This window comes from Juglans microcarpa x Juglans regia, chromosome 8D, assembly GCF_004785595.1.
Source record: "Juglans microcarpa x Juglans regia isolate MS1-56 chromosome 8D, Jm3101_v1.0, whole genome shotgun sequence".
Classification (NCBI taxonomy): Eukaryota; Viridiplantae; Streptophyta; class Magnoliopsida; order Fagales; family Juglandaceae; genus Juglans; species Juglans microcarpa x Juglans regia.
This window is the reverse complement of record NC_054608.1, coordinates 8,186,020-8,199,357: the sequence shown is the minus strand read 5'-3', so window position 1 is coordinate 8,199,357 and position 13,338 is coordinate 8,186,020.

Genomic DNA, 13,338 nt, shown 5'->3' with positions numbered 1-13,338 from the left:
CATTCCTTGAAAGATAGGAGATAATATTTTGTATCACTGATGCTTAGAGCCAGATCCAATCTTGAACAAAAGTGAAATTGGATATTGTCTTTATGACGGAACTTGAGTCCCCTTCATGTAATATTTTTTACAGACCCAATCTCTTTGATTCAGTAATTACCATCAAGACTGATTTGGCTTCTCCTAAGTTTGGACTTACACAGCAAATGAAGTCAGTAATGGCATAGATAACTTTTCCTGAGTCGTTCCAACATAGAGCTGCTATTATTTATCCTTAGTCCCTTACGACCACATCAAATATGATCAGGAAATAGTCAACTGGATGTCTGGGTGTTATCTTTAATACATGATCATTAACATTAACCCAAGCAGTTGTGTGATGTTGGAAAATGGCTAGAACAAACTCTACAAAAGACAATGGTGGTGGGGGTGAAGGGATCTGATTGTGAACTTTTTTGTTTCTAAGAAACCAAAGGCTATCCACAGCTATAATGGCAAAAAGTTAGAAGGAATGCTGATCTTCTCCATGAACTTTAAGGACAGCTGAAGGATTAAGGATGTTGTTTATCCAGACAAAGAAGGGTTGTCTTGAAAAAGAGGAGATGTCGATCGGCCATGTAGAATGCCTCCATAAAACTTTAGACTAAATGCAGTTAAGAAAAAGGTGAGGAATGTCTTCTGGTTCAGTATTGCACAGCAGACAACGTATTTAATCTTCCTCTAGATGAATCAAATTGTTGATCTTTGCTTTGGTGGGAAGAATATTGTGACTTATTTTCCAGAGAAATAATTTCAATTTGTCATGCATTTTCAATTTCCATAAACTCTTCTAGTTAGGAGACTGATTGTTGAGATTGGAGAGATTGTTTACATTGACAAGAGTAGCATATACTAATTTTACTGAATACTTTCCAAAGGAGTGATGAATCCAATTGATCTTGTCTTGAACATCTTGGAAATTATGATTGGCCAAAGGTATTTTTTAGATTTCTCTTGATGAGTGTTCTAAGAAGAGGGTATTGAGGAGAAGAACATTCCACCATCTTGGTTCTTCAAGAATGAGTTCAGAGACGGACATATTAAAATCAAGCTCTAGATTGTAATTGGGATTTGCATTAAGGATGAGATTGGACATGGTCGAAACCCAAGGATCAGTCCAAACCTTAGTAGAATGCCATTATTAATCTGATAGCAAACGCTAGATCACAGGAAGTCTCTTTGTTTAAGCAAAATTTTCCAGACCCGAGAGTCAGAAGCTTTAAAAGGAACTTCCAGGAAAGATTGAGTTCCAAGGTATTTTTTTGGTAATGACTTCCTTCCAAAGGCTTGTTGATCCATTAAGGAGAGACCAGACATATTTTGTGACCAAAGCAGAATTGAAAGAATACATATTTTTTATGCCAAGGCCTCCTATGGGTTTATGAAGACAAATGGACTTCCAAGATTTTAGGGTGAATTTCTTTTTTTCTTTATCCTCAAACCCCTACCAGAATCTTTGTAAAAGAGAATCCAGATTCTTTGTTATTGCCTTTGAGATAAGAGTGGAGAACATAACATAAGAAGGGATAGAGCATGCAACTACTCTTACAAGAATTGTTCTAACAGCTCGAGAGAGAATTTTTTATTTCCATCCAGGGAGCTTATTTTGGACTTTCTCCATTAATTCCATAAGGAATTTTCTCCTATCAGCTCCATTGGAAAGAGATAGCCTATGTATTTAGGATCTGGGGGGGAGGGGTGGGGGAGATTCTGAAATTGAAAAAGCTTTTGACTGCATTGATGGAGGCCTGAATGGTATTTTTCTAAAATGAAGAGAAGATTTACTTACATTGATGCTTTGGCCAGACCATTGACTGTAAACCTTGAGGCAATTACAGAATTTTTGTGCATTAAGAGTTGTTGCTGACCCAAACAGAAATAGGTCGTCAGTAAAGAGAAGATGGGTAATGAAATGACCCCCTCGAGAGAGCTTGATACCCTTAAGACAATTGGAATGTTCCTCTTTTGTGATGAGTCTAGACAGGATCTCAGTGCCTACGATGAAAAGGAAGGGAGATAACGGGTCCCCTTGACATAAGCCCCTGTAAGGTTGGAAGTATCCTTATGGGGAGCCATTGATGATAATAGAGTATGTCATCGTGGTGATGCACACTTAGATCCAATTGATCCATTGTTGTCTAAAACCCACATGTTTAAGGATATCAAGAAGAAATGACCATTTCATGGAATCGATGGCATTTGCCATGTCAATTTTAATGGCCATTTGACCCATTCTGCCGTTTCTTTTTTTCATGGAATGAAAGATTTCCTAGGTATGATGGTATTATCTTGAATTAATCACCCTGGTAGGAATGTAGATTGGCACGGTGATATGATGTTGGGGAGGATAGTTTTAAGCCTATTAGCAAGGATTTTTGCTATGATTTTGTAACAAACATTTGAGAGGCTTATGGGGTTTGAATTGATTAATGTCATTTGGGTTGCCAACCTTTGGGGTTAAGGCAATGTTAATGTGATTGAGCTCTTTTAACAATTTCACATGGATGAAGAAATTATTTACTGCAGCAATCAAATCAAGCTTGATTACTTCCCAAGAGGTTTTATAGAAAATACTCGTGAAACCATCCGGACCAAAAGCTTTGGAGGAAGGAAATTTTTTTATGATGGAAGCAATTTCCTCTTCATTTGGGATTTTATAAAGGAAATCATTTTCCTAATTAGATATTTTCCTTGGAAACAATGAATGAAAATCCACGGGAGAAATAGGATGAAGGGAAGAAAAAATTGCTTGGAAATGGTCTTAAATCTTAGAAGAGATTATGCTTTGGTCAGTCGTCCAATTGTTTCTTCCTAGTTTGAGGCAATCAATATTATTACTTCTTCATCTGATAGAAGTGGAGGCATGGAAAAATTTTGTGTTCAAATCAGTGGAAGTAAGCCATGTTATTTTGGATTTTTTTCTCCAAAATGATTCCTCTCTAAGAAGCAACTCATTAATGTTTTCTTTTAGGTCTGTTTCTAAAGTGCTTGTTGAGGAATGAGTGTCTTGTTCTTGAAGGGAAGTGAGTTTAGCCATCAAAGCTTTGAGATTGGTTTGGATATGGCCAAAAAAAATTTTTTTCCACTCCCTAAGGGCTTTCTTAGTGGATTTCAATTTTCTAGAGAGGATGAAGGAAGGTGTTCCCCGTGAAATGAGAATTCCAAGCTTCTTTGATAATCTTGAAAATAGAAGGATCTCGGAGCCAGAATTCTTCAAATTTAAAAGACTTGGGGAAAGTATTCTTATTTGTTGTGTCTAACAGAATGGGAGCATGATCTGAACCTACCCTTGCAAGGGTTGTAAGGATGGCTTGTGGGAATAGATCAATCCAAGGAATATTAGCAATACCTCTGTCTAATCTCTCCTTGATCTGATGAGTACCTGATCTATTATTGGTCCAAGAATATTTTGGGCCCGAGAAACCTAAGTCCACAAAGCCAAAATTCTCCATGAAAAGGTTGAGATCTTTTGATTTTGAGGATTGAGCAAAAGGGTTCCCATCTGATTTTTTAGATTGAGGCGTGATGGAATTAAAATCTCCTAGAACTAATGATGGACCAGGAAAAGAAGAAATGATGCCTGAAAGAAGGTCCCAAAATAATTGCTTTTTCCTATAAGGTGCAGGGTAGTAAATCAGGTTAGGGAGCCATGGGTAATGACTAGGATCAGAGTACACCAAAACAGATATTATATTAAAAGAGTTATGTACAATTTCTATATCAACACCAAGTCAATACAGAAGCAAAAGGCCTCCAATTTTCCAATGGGAGGAGAGTATACAAAAGAGGCATAGCCCAACATATTAACAATACGTACACATTCATTAGTAGCTCATAAACATTTTGAAAGGAAAATAATATCAGGGTTGTGGACCCTAATATTTGCCCTGAGTGATCTGATTGCACGAGACCGGGCAATACCTCTGCAATTTCAGGCAAGAATTCTCATGGTGCTTCTGGTGGCAGTGAAGATCCTGCCACATCAGTCATTGGATTCAAAGGGAATAAGTTCATGGTTTGAGATTGAACCTTGTTGCCCATAGCATTTAAGTTCTGACTTTGGTATGGAGCATGTTTGACTATCGTTGAGTTCCTCTTCTGTTGCTTTCTTGGATTCCGATTTTCTTTGGCTGCTGGGTTGCTCTTTTCCGGGCAGGGATAATCTTCAGATTGATTGGCTCATCATCTTCCTCTTGATCTCCAATTTTTCTTTTGATGAACACTGGAATTGTAGTTCCTAGCATACATTTTTTTTAGGGGATTGGGGCATGCGCTCTTTTCTGCTGATGGAATTTTCCTCTTCTTCGTAGTATCACCTTGGGTTAGGGTTTGGTATTGAATCTCTACGGTGGAGGAAGACATTTTCTCTTTAATTAGGGATTGAGTTGAGGGGGAGGCAAACTGGATTAATTTGACTTGAGGATTAGGAAAGGTTGGATGGGTAGGAGAAAAGATATTGGTTGGGCTCAGTTGAATGGTGTTGATTGCAAAACAGGCCTTACCTAATGGGCCAACTAGAAGGGAGATGTTATGGCTTGGGTTCTGGAAATCATGGGCTTTTTTTGTCTTTGACTTGCAAGATGAATTGCTTTATGAGAGCGGAATTGGACTTGGGTTTAATTGAAAGAGGCCTAATGGGATCTTCAGAATAATTTTGTAAGGCAAGTCTCACAGGATTAAGAGGTAAATTCACGGGGACATTGTGTGGGTTTTCTATGTTTTGAGACAAGGGGTTGTTTAATGATGGGTGGGACATGTGGAGTGAGGGGGGATCATTAGCTTACTAGATTGCCGGTGTAGCAGGGATCAAATTATTGACGGTGAAGTTTTGGCTGCTCCCCTTAATTGAATTTGAAGCATTTGTCTGGTAAGTTGAAACATTGCCACGTGTTGTCTTGCATGAATCCTTGCACAGTGTATTTGGGAGAACAGTGTCACCTTTAGGGTTTCTCCTTCTTCGCTTGGAATTGCAGAGAAAAACTTTTTGATGCAAAATTCCTTCTTTTGGCCTTCATCCGTGTTGACAATGATCGTTTTTCCTTTTCCAAGGTATCTAACTTTGTTGCTCTTTTTTGTTGGGTCACAAGATCTCAAACTTTCCTGGTACATTGGGATGTCCGGTTCTCTAATACGAACTAGCGGGAGAGAGGGTGAAATGAATTTCATTTGGTCTGATAGATGTAGCACTTGAGTATTCTGCTGGTCTCTTTGGAGTTCTTCAAAACGTGACTGTCTTCTTAATTCTTGGGATTCCACTCTCATCCAAGGACCAAATGTGGGATCATCGACAGGACTGAGGTAGATGTGGCATGATTGTAGAAGATGAACAATTCTTCCGCAACCATAACAAAATTTCGAGAGTCGTTCATATTTAAAGCAGACTTTTGCAGGTTGCACGTTAGGCCGGTGGAGAATGAACCCTTCGTAAAGGGGTTTTTTCTTGTTGATTTCTACACGAATTCTAAGATATTGTTTTACCCCATTGGTAGGAAGAAAGGCTTGATCAATTTCAAGTAGATGACCAAGAACTCTACCTATTTTTGTTGCATTAGCTTCAGTCATCATTTCAAAAGGTAACTCGTATATGTGGATCCAAAAGGCAGAGTAGATGAGATCTATTTCTTGAAGGTTTAAACCTGGAGGCCATTCTTTGAGCACCATGTGGAAGCCCTTAAAGTTCCAGGGCCTTTGTGAAAAAACTCTGTCTTTTACAGTCGGTGATGGAAAGGTGAACAGAAAAATGTTGGGATCTAAATCCTCAATAGTAAGTCCTTGGATAAAGCTCCTGACTGCACAGATTGTGGAGTGGAAGATGTGCTTGTTTCAGATTTTTGGAAGAGACCAACTTACCAATCAGAGCTTGGTTTGACATATTTGCAACTATATCCGCTTCAGGAACTAGGATGATGTCACCCAAGTTAAGGCCTTAGTGCGTTCAATGAGTGATTCTAGATTTTCTTTTTCTTTTAACATTGTTAGAAGGGGATTGGTTGGTTGGGATTTCAAGGGGAATGGTTGGTGGGGTATTGATGGCGATGAGAGTCAATTATGAAGGTGAGTTAGGTGAAGGTTCGCAAAGATAGGTATCATAAGGGGAAAAACTACTATGAGGAGGAAAAACTACTAAGAGGAGAAAAAAAAACTCATCTTCAAAGAGAGAGCGGCGAAGCATTAGTGATTTTTGATTATTATCTTTTTCCAAGTAAATAAGTTTAATATGATATTATAAAGGGCTGAAAGTATTTTTTTTTTATTTTTAATTGGGTGTGTAAAATACATTTTTTATAAAAAAATATTTTAGCCACAAAGTGATTACACAAAAGTAAACTAACAAACTGATGTGACTTGATGTGATACGTCAGATTATAAAGTTGATTTTATTATTAAGTAGATATAACGGTGGAATGGATATTTAGATCCTATGGCAATAAGTCCACAACTAGTGGACAGATTCAACCTATGGGCCTAAGACTGGGAGATTAATTGTCCAAGAGCCCATGGTGCGAACCCTGTGATATGATAATGCCGATAGATCAAGGTGGTTATCTCGTCTACTTATTAAGGGATTGTTCAAAATGAACCCTTAGATTTAATGGTTATCTACGTCATCAGCACCTCTATAAATAACACCTGAAGGTAACAAATAATTCATTATTACTTACACACCTATTACTTACACCCAGTGCTACCCTCTCATCTGTTGCAAGTTATCTGAGTAGTTAGTGGTGTGAAACATGTCATTTATAGCTGCACTGTCTGTTGGGTTTTTACAGACTTTAGCGTGATTTTCACATGTCCACCACTATGCAATCTCAAGCAACCCACGATCAAGAGATGAATGCGACGGAGGTGTAAGCAAGGCTAATAAAAGCCGATGAGAAGTTGAAAAAGGCCATGACAGTGGTTAAGCAGTTATAGAAGGAGAATGAAGAGTTGAAGCGACAGAATGCCGCTACACCACCTGTCTAGAATGGGCAAATGGAAGGAGATGCATACAGTGCAAGAGGCATGAATGGTGAAGAACTGAAAAAAAAAAAGAGGTTACACGACGAACTGTGTAGCCTCATTAACAAATATTAGGAGATGGCAAGAAGGATGGGAGGGTCCTCTTCCATTGAACAACTACTTAACCGAATCGACCTTCCTTATAGCGATGAAGTAATGATAGTGCCATTCCCACCCAAGTTTAAAGTTCCTCAGATCGGCATGTATGACAGGTCGCATGACCCTGTAGATGATCATCTAAAGAACTTCAAAGTGCACATGACTCTCCATGGCTTTCCCGGAGAGGTGGCTTGCCGTGCTTTCCGATTAACATTTAAGGGGATAGCACGGGGCTGGTTCAGGACTTTACGTCCAAGATCCATCGGTAGTTTTGAAGAATTAGCCAAACAGTTTCTAACACAGATCATGGCAAGTACGAGGCGCTGAAGACTGGTCCCCTATCTGCTTACCATTAAACAAAGAGAATGAGAGAACCTAAAAGCATATCTGACTCGCTCCAGCAAGGAGAGGTTGACCGTGAATGATCAAGATGAAAAGATCATGCTAGCCGCCCTCTTAGGGGGCATATGGCCTCGAAGCCCGTTCATGGTTGAGCTGATCATGAAAATCCCCTCCACCTTGAGAGAGTTCATGGATAGGGCAGACGAGTTCGTTAATGCTGAGGACATGTTGCAAGCTTTTCTGGAGCCCAAGAGGCAGGAAGTAAAGTCGGAGACTAGGAACTCAAATGGCGCTAAAGATGAGAAGACCGAGCAAGGTCATCAAGATGGGAGGTGTGAAAGGTACTCCAATCAATGAGAGTAAGGGCACTGCCTCATCCACAATAATCTAAATCTGCAAGAAAATGACCAGGCAATGAGGAAGGAAGCGTGCCTGACGGCGAGAGGGCAGAGCTATTGCAAGTACCACCAGTCGGACACTCACTGGACAGAAGACTGTTCAACGTTGAAAAAACGGGTTGCTATCTTGGTAGGAAGAGGGGAGCTTGAGCAAATGTTGGCCGAGTATCTCAAGCCACGGAGAGAAAAAGGTCGTGAGCATGAACCCAAACGATGAAAACATGAGAGGGAATGGAGACACAACACCCCCTGGCAGCCACATGATCAAGACCAAGCTCCTCTGGAAGAGATTCGCACCATTGTGGGAGGGTTTGTCGGCGGGGGTGTAACAACATCCAGCAGAAAGGCTCACACCCGCAAAGCAAGGTGTCACGAGGTGTTTATGGCGGATAAACTTCTTAAACGCCCCAAACTAAATACCACCCCTACCATCTCATTCGAAGATGAAGACTTCCAATGGGTTTTGAACCCCCATGACGACACCTTGGCTGTCACCCTCTTGATAGCCAACTTCACGACCAGACAAATTCTAGTCGACAATGGGAGCTCAGCCAACATCTTATTTTGGAATGTTTTCACCAAGATGGGTATCAGCCCCGATAGGCTACGCCCATCACCTTCCCTTCAGAAGGGGTTCTCGGGAAAAACTGTCCAACCTATGGGTGCTATCGCACTACCAGTCATAGTTGGCCAAGGCACCCACATGGTTACCACAATAACAGATTTCTTGGTGGTCAAGGCTCTGTCGTCCTACAATGCCATATTGGAAGACCAACTTTGAACGACTTAAACATAGTCACCTCTACCTACCACTTGAAAATAAAGTTCCCAACGGAAGCAGGCTTCGGCCAGGTTCGAGGAGAACAAATCCTGGCGCAGGAGTGTTATGTTCAAAAGCTAAAGACAGGGGCGCCTAGAGTGTGTGTCACAGACAGACTGGACAGAAGATCGCCACCCCTGCCCTTGGTCAAAACCAACCAAGATATGGAGTCAAGAGATAAAAACAACCTGATGCAGGTTGAGGCCAATGAGCCTCTAGAGATAATAGCCTTACACTTGGATCGCCTTAACACAACGAAGAGGGTCGGGATGAGGCTCCCGCCAAAACACAGAGAGGCATTGAAGCAGTTACAAATCGAACACTGAGATGTTTTCGCATGGAGCCATGAAGACATGCCAGGGATTGATAATGTCATCATAAAACACAAGTTGTGTGTCAACCCAGAGGCAAAAAAGATATGCTAAAAGAGAAGATTGTTCAGTACGAAGAAGTGCACGACCATAGCCAAGGAGATAAACCGTCTCCTGGCGATAGGATTTATAAGAGAAACGTACTACGTAGAGTGGCTCTCCAACATGGTACTGGTCAAAAAAGTTAACGGAAAGTGGAGGATGTGTGTAGAGTTCACTGACCTCAACAAAGCCTGCCCGAAAGACAATTTCCCACTGCCACGAATTGATTTCATCGTAGATGCCACAGCAGGGCACAAAGTCTTAAGCTTCATGGATGCATATTTGGGATACAATCAAATCCAAATGAATAAAGCGGATGAGGATAAGACAAAATTCATCACCGATAGAGGTCTTTACTGTTACCGAGTGTCGCCTTTTGGGTTGAAGAACGCTGATACAACCTACCAAAAGCTAGTCAATCGGATGTTCAAACATCAAATTAGAAAAACTATGGAAGTATACATTGACGACTTGCTAATGAAGAGCAAGGAACCTCCTAGTACCTAGTAGACCTCAGAGAATCTTTCGTGGTGCTACGCAAATAGAGGATGAAGTTGAACCCAGCGAAATGTGTCTTCAAGGTCAACTTGGGAAAGTTTTTGGGCTTTATCATCTCGGAGAGAGGCATTGAAGCAAATACCGAGAAGATCGTCGACATTCTGAACATGGCGCCACCCAAGAACATTAACGACACCCAATGGCTAGCGGGTAGAGTAACATGTTTGTGTCAAGGTCTACAGAAAAATGTCTTCCCTTTTTTAGGGTCTTACGAAAGGTACACCCATGAAACGAAGAGTGCAATCAAGCTTTCCAGGATTTGAAGCAATATCTGGCTAACTCGCCTCTACTAAACCAGCCCAACCAAAGGGACACCCTATATGTATATCTAGTGGTATCGCTCACACCGTCTCAGCAATCTTAGTCAAAGAAGAGGAAGCAACACAAGCGCTTGTATATTACACGAGTCATGCACTAAAAGGCGCCGAAACTAGATATCCGCGAATAGAGTTGTTGGCATTCGTGCTAGTAACAATTGGCAGGAGATTGCGACCGTATTTCCAGGCCCACCCAATGAAAATACTAATGGAGCACCCCCTCAGGAGAATACTATAAAAACCAGACAGTTCAGGAAGATTGGTTGCATGATCAATAGAGCTTAGCAAGTTTGATATCAACTATGTGCCTAGGATTACAGTAAAGGAGCAAGTCCTAGTGGATTTTGTCATAGAATTCACTGGTTTCCTAGTGGATACCGAAGTGGTATCTCCTAACCGACCTAGGATAGTATTCATTGACGAATCTTTCTACCAAACTGGAGGAGGTATATGGATCTACATTATCAGAGAGGCGAGACAAGAGCACTACTATACGACCATGCTTACTTTCAAAACTACCAATAATGAAGCCAAGTATGAGGCCCTAATAGCAGGACTCTCAATTGCAAAAGCTCTAGGTGCCAGGGAGATTGAAGCCAAGGCAAACTCCCAAATAGTGGTAAACCAAGTAACCAGGGTGTACAACACAAAAGGGAAAAAACTAAAAAAGTACCTAAATCGGGTACTAGAGATCTGCGACCAACTCGCTTATTTTAGTAATGGCAGATAACGCAATAGCGGATAAGCTAGCCAAAGTTGCCTCTGTAAGAAATGACGTGGACCTACCTTGGGAAGTACAAAGGAAAGTAATAGAGATCCCAGTCATCGAAGTACAGGTGAACCACATTGGGCCCTCAAGGCTAGTGTGGGCAAGGAAATACCCGAGTACCTAGATACCGGCAAGCTCTTAGAAGGTTGCAAGGAAAGTCAGAAGGAATGCGGCGTGGTTCATTAAAGTTGATGGAATCCTTTATAAGAAGGGTTTTACCGCCCCTCTACTAAGGTGCATCTCGCCAGAGGAAGCGCAGTACATCTTGGCAGAAATACATGAGGGCGTCTACGGCAACCATTCAAGTGGAAGGGCTTTAGCAAGGAAAGCCCTTAGGGCAGGCTATTATTGGCCCAACGCCTTAAGGGATGCCATGCAATTTGCAAAAAAGTGGACTCAGTTCCAAGTTTACGCAACCATTCCACATTGTTCGCCTAAAAAACTGCTCTCCATCACCACCCCATGGCCGTTTGCCCAATGGGGGATTGACCTGGTTGGCCCTTTCAGTTAGGAAAGGGTAGGGTAAAGCACATGGTCGTCGCAGTAGACTACTTCACAAAATGGGTGGAGGCAGAGCCCCTCGCAACCATAACAGTAAAGGCCATTACCAAATTTCTATGGAAAATCATCATGTGTAGGTTTGGCATTCCCAACAATACAATCTCCGATAACGGGAAGCAGTTCAACTCAGAACACTACAAAGAGTGGTGCCAGGAGTTGGGCATCAAAGTAAAATACTCGTCACCGAGACACCTACAAGCCAACGGACAGGCATAATTAACGAACAAATCCCTACTTGGGATCTTAAAGAAGAAGCTCGGCAACAAAAATGGAGAATGAGCGGAAGCGCTCTCAGGAGTACTATGGGCCTATACGACAATCGTGAAAACCCCAACAGGCGAGACACCCTTCACCTTAGCCTTCGGGAGCGAGGTAGCCTCTTAAGTGGAAGTTAGCTTGCATGCATACCGGACCAGCCATTCAACCAATTCAAAAACAACGAGACACTTGAGGAACACCTCGACCTACAAGAAGAAAGAAGGGGAGAAGCGAAGATCCAAAACATCCTCAACAGAAGGAAAGCCGAACGCTACTTCAACAAACGAGTCAAACCCAGGTCCTTCAGAGTGGGCGACTTAGTACTTAAGGAAACGGGAGTGAAAACCCAAGACGAGGGGTAACTCGGCCTACGATGGGAACGACCTTACGTGGTCTTCACCACCAACAGATCGGGTTCCTACCACCTTAAGGATAGTCAGGGAAAAGAGTTGCAACACCCTTGAAACGCTGAACATCTGAAGAGGTTTTACCCTTAGATATTTTTGCAAAATTTATGTTTTTTGATAAGAGACAAGTCAATAAAGGCGGATGACTGTTCGGTTCACATATTTGCTTACAGTTAGCCACCAGTGTTGAGTCCAATAACTTGCGGTGCAACCTATGGGTGTGGAGGTTAGAAAACCTCATGACTCCTATACTTAGCCATTAGTGTCAAGTCCAATGACTCGCGGTGCAACGCATAGGCATGAAGGTCAGAAGACCCCACGACTCACACACTTAGCCACCAGTGTCGAGTCTAAAAGACTCGTAGTGCAACGCATGGGCGTAGAGGTCAGATGACCCCATGACCCCTATACTTAGCCACTAGTGTCAAGTCCAATGACTCTCGGTGCAACGCATGGGCGTGGAGGTCAGAAGACCCCACAACACACACACTTAGCCACCATTGTCAAGTCCAAGGACTTGCGATGCAACACATGAGCGTGGAGGTCAGAAGACCCTACGACCCCTATACTTAGCCACCAGTGTCGAGTCCAAAGACTCGTGGTGCAACACATGGGTGTGGAGGTCAAAAGACCCCATGACCCCTATACTTAGCCACCAGTGTCGAGTCCAAAGACTTGCGGTGCAACGCTTGAGCGTGGAGGTCAGAAGACCCCATGACTCACACACTTAGCCACCAGTGTCGAGTCTAAAGACTTGCGGTGCAATGCATGGGCATGGAGGTCAGAAGACCTCACGATTCCCATACTTAGCTATCCTAGTCGACTCAAAAGACTCACGTGGGTGACCCATGTTCGATCCCAGCAATAGCGCCAAAATTTGATTACGCCCAAAGGATAACGCAGTAATTGTAGCACAGTTTTGGGGTGTCGATTCCACAGAAAGACAAATTAAAAGAATAGTAGAATGAAAAAAAAATTAAAGAAAAAAATTAAATGATTAATGGACAACAAAAATTAATTTTAAATGCAAATTAAAGTGAAACAAAGTGACTAACAGAAAAAAGTACTCAAATTTGACAAACAGTAAAGTGTCGAGAATCCCTTGCATAAATCTGGTATTTTAATTATTCTTAATTTATTGAATAACTCAATTGAGAACTCAATTTCTAAAATTCTCAATCGAAAGTTATAGATTTATAAACCAAGATTAAACTAAATATAACCCTTTGAAAAATCATTCACTACTTTTTAAATGTGTAAATTATTATCACTATTGAGAAAATCCAACGATGACAATATATTCAGGAAACAATATTGCGGCAAAGAATTAAATCAATATAGATAAATAATTG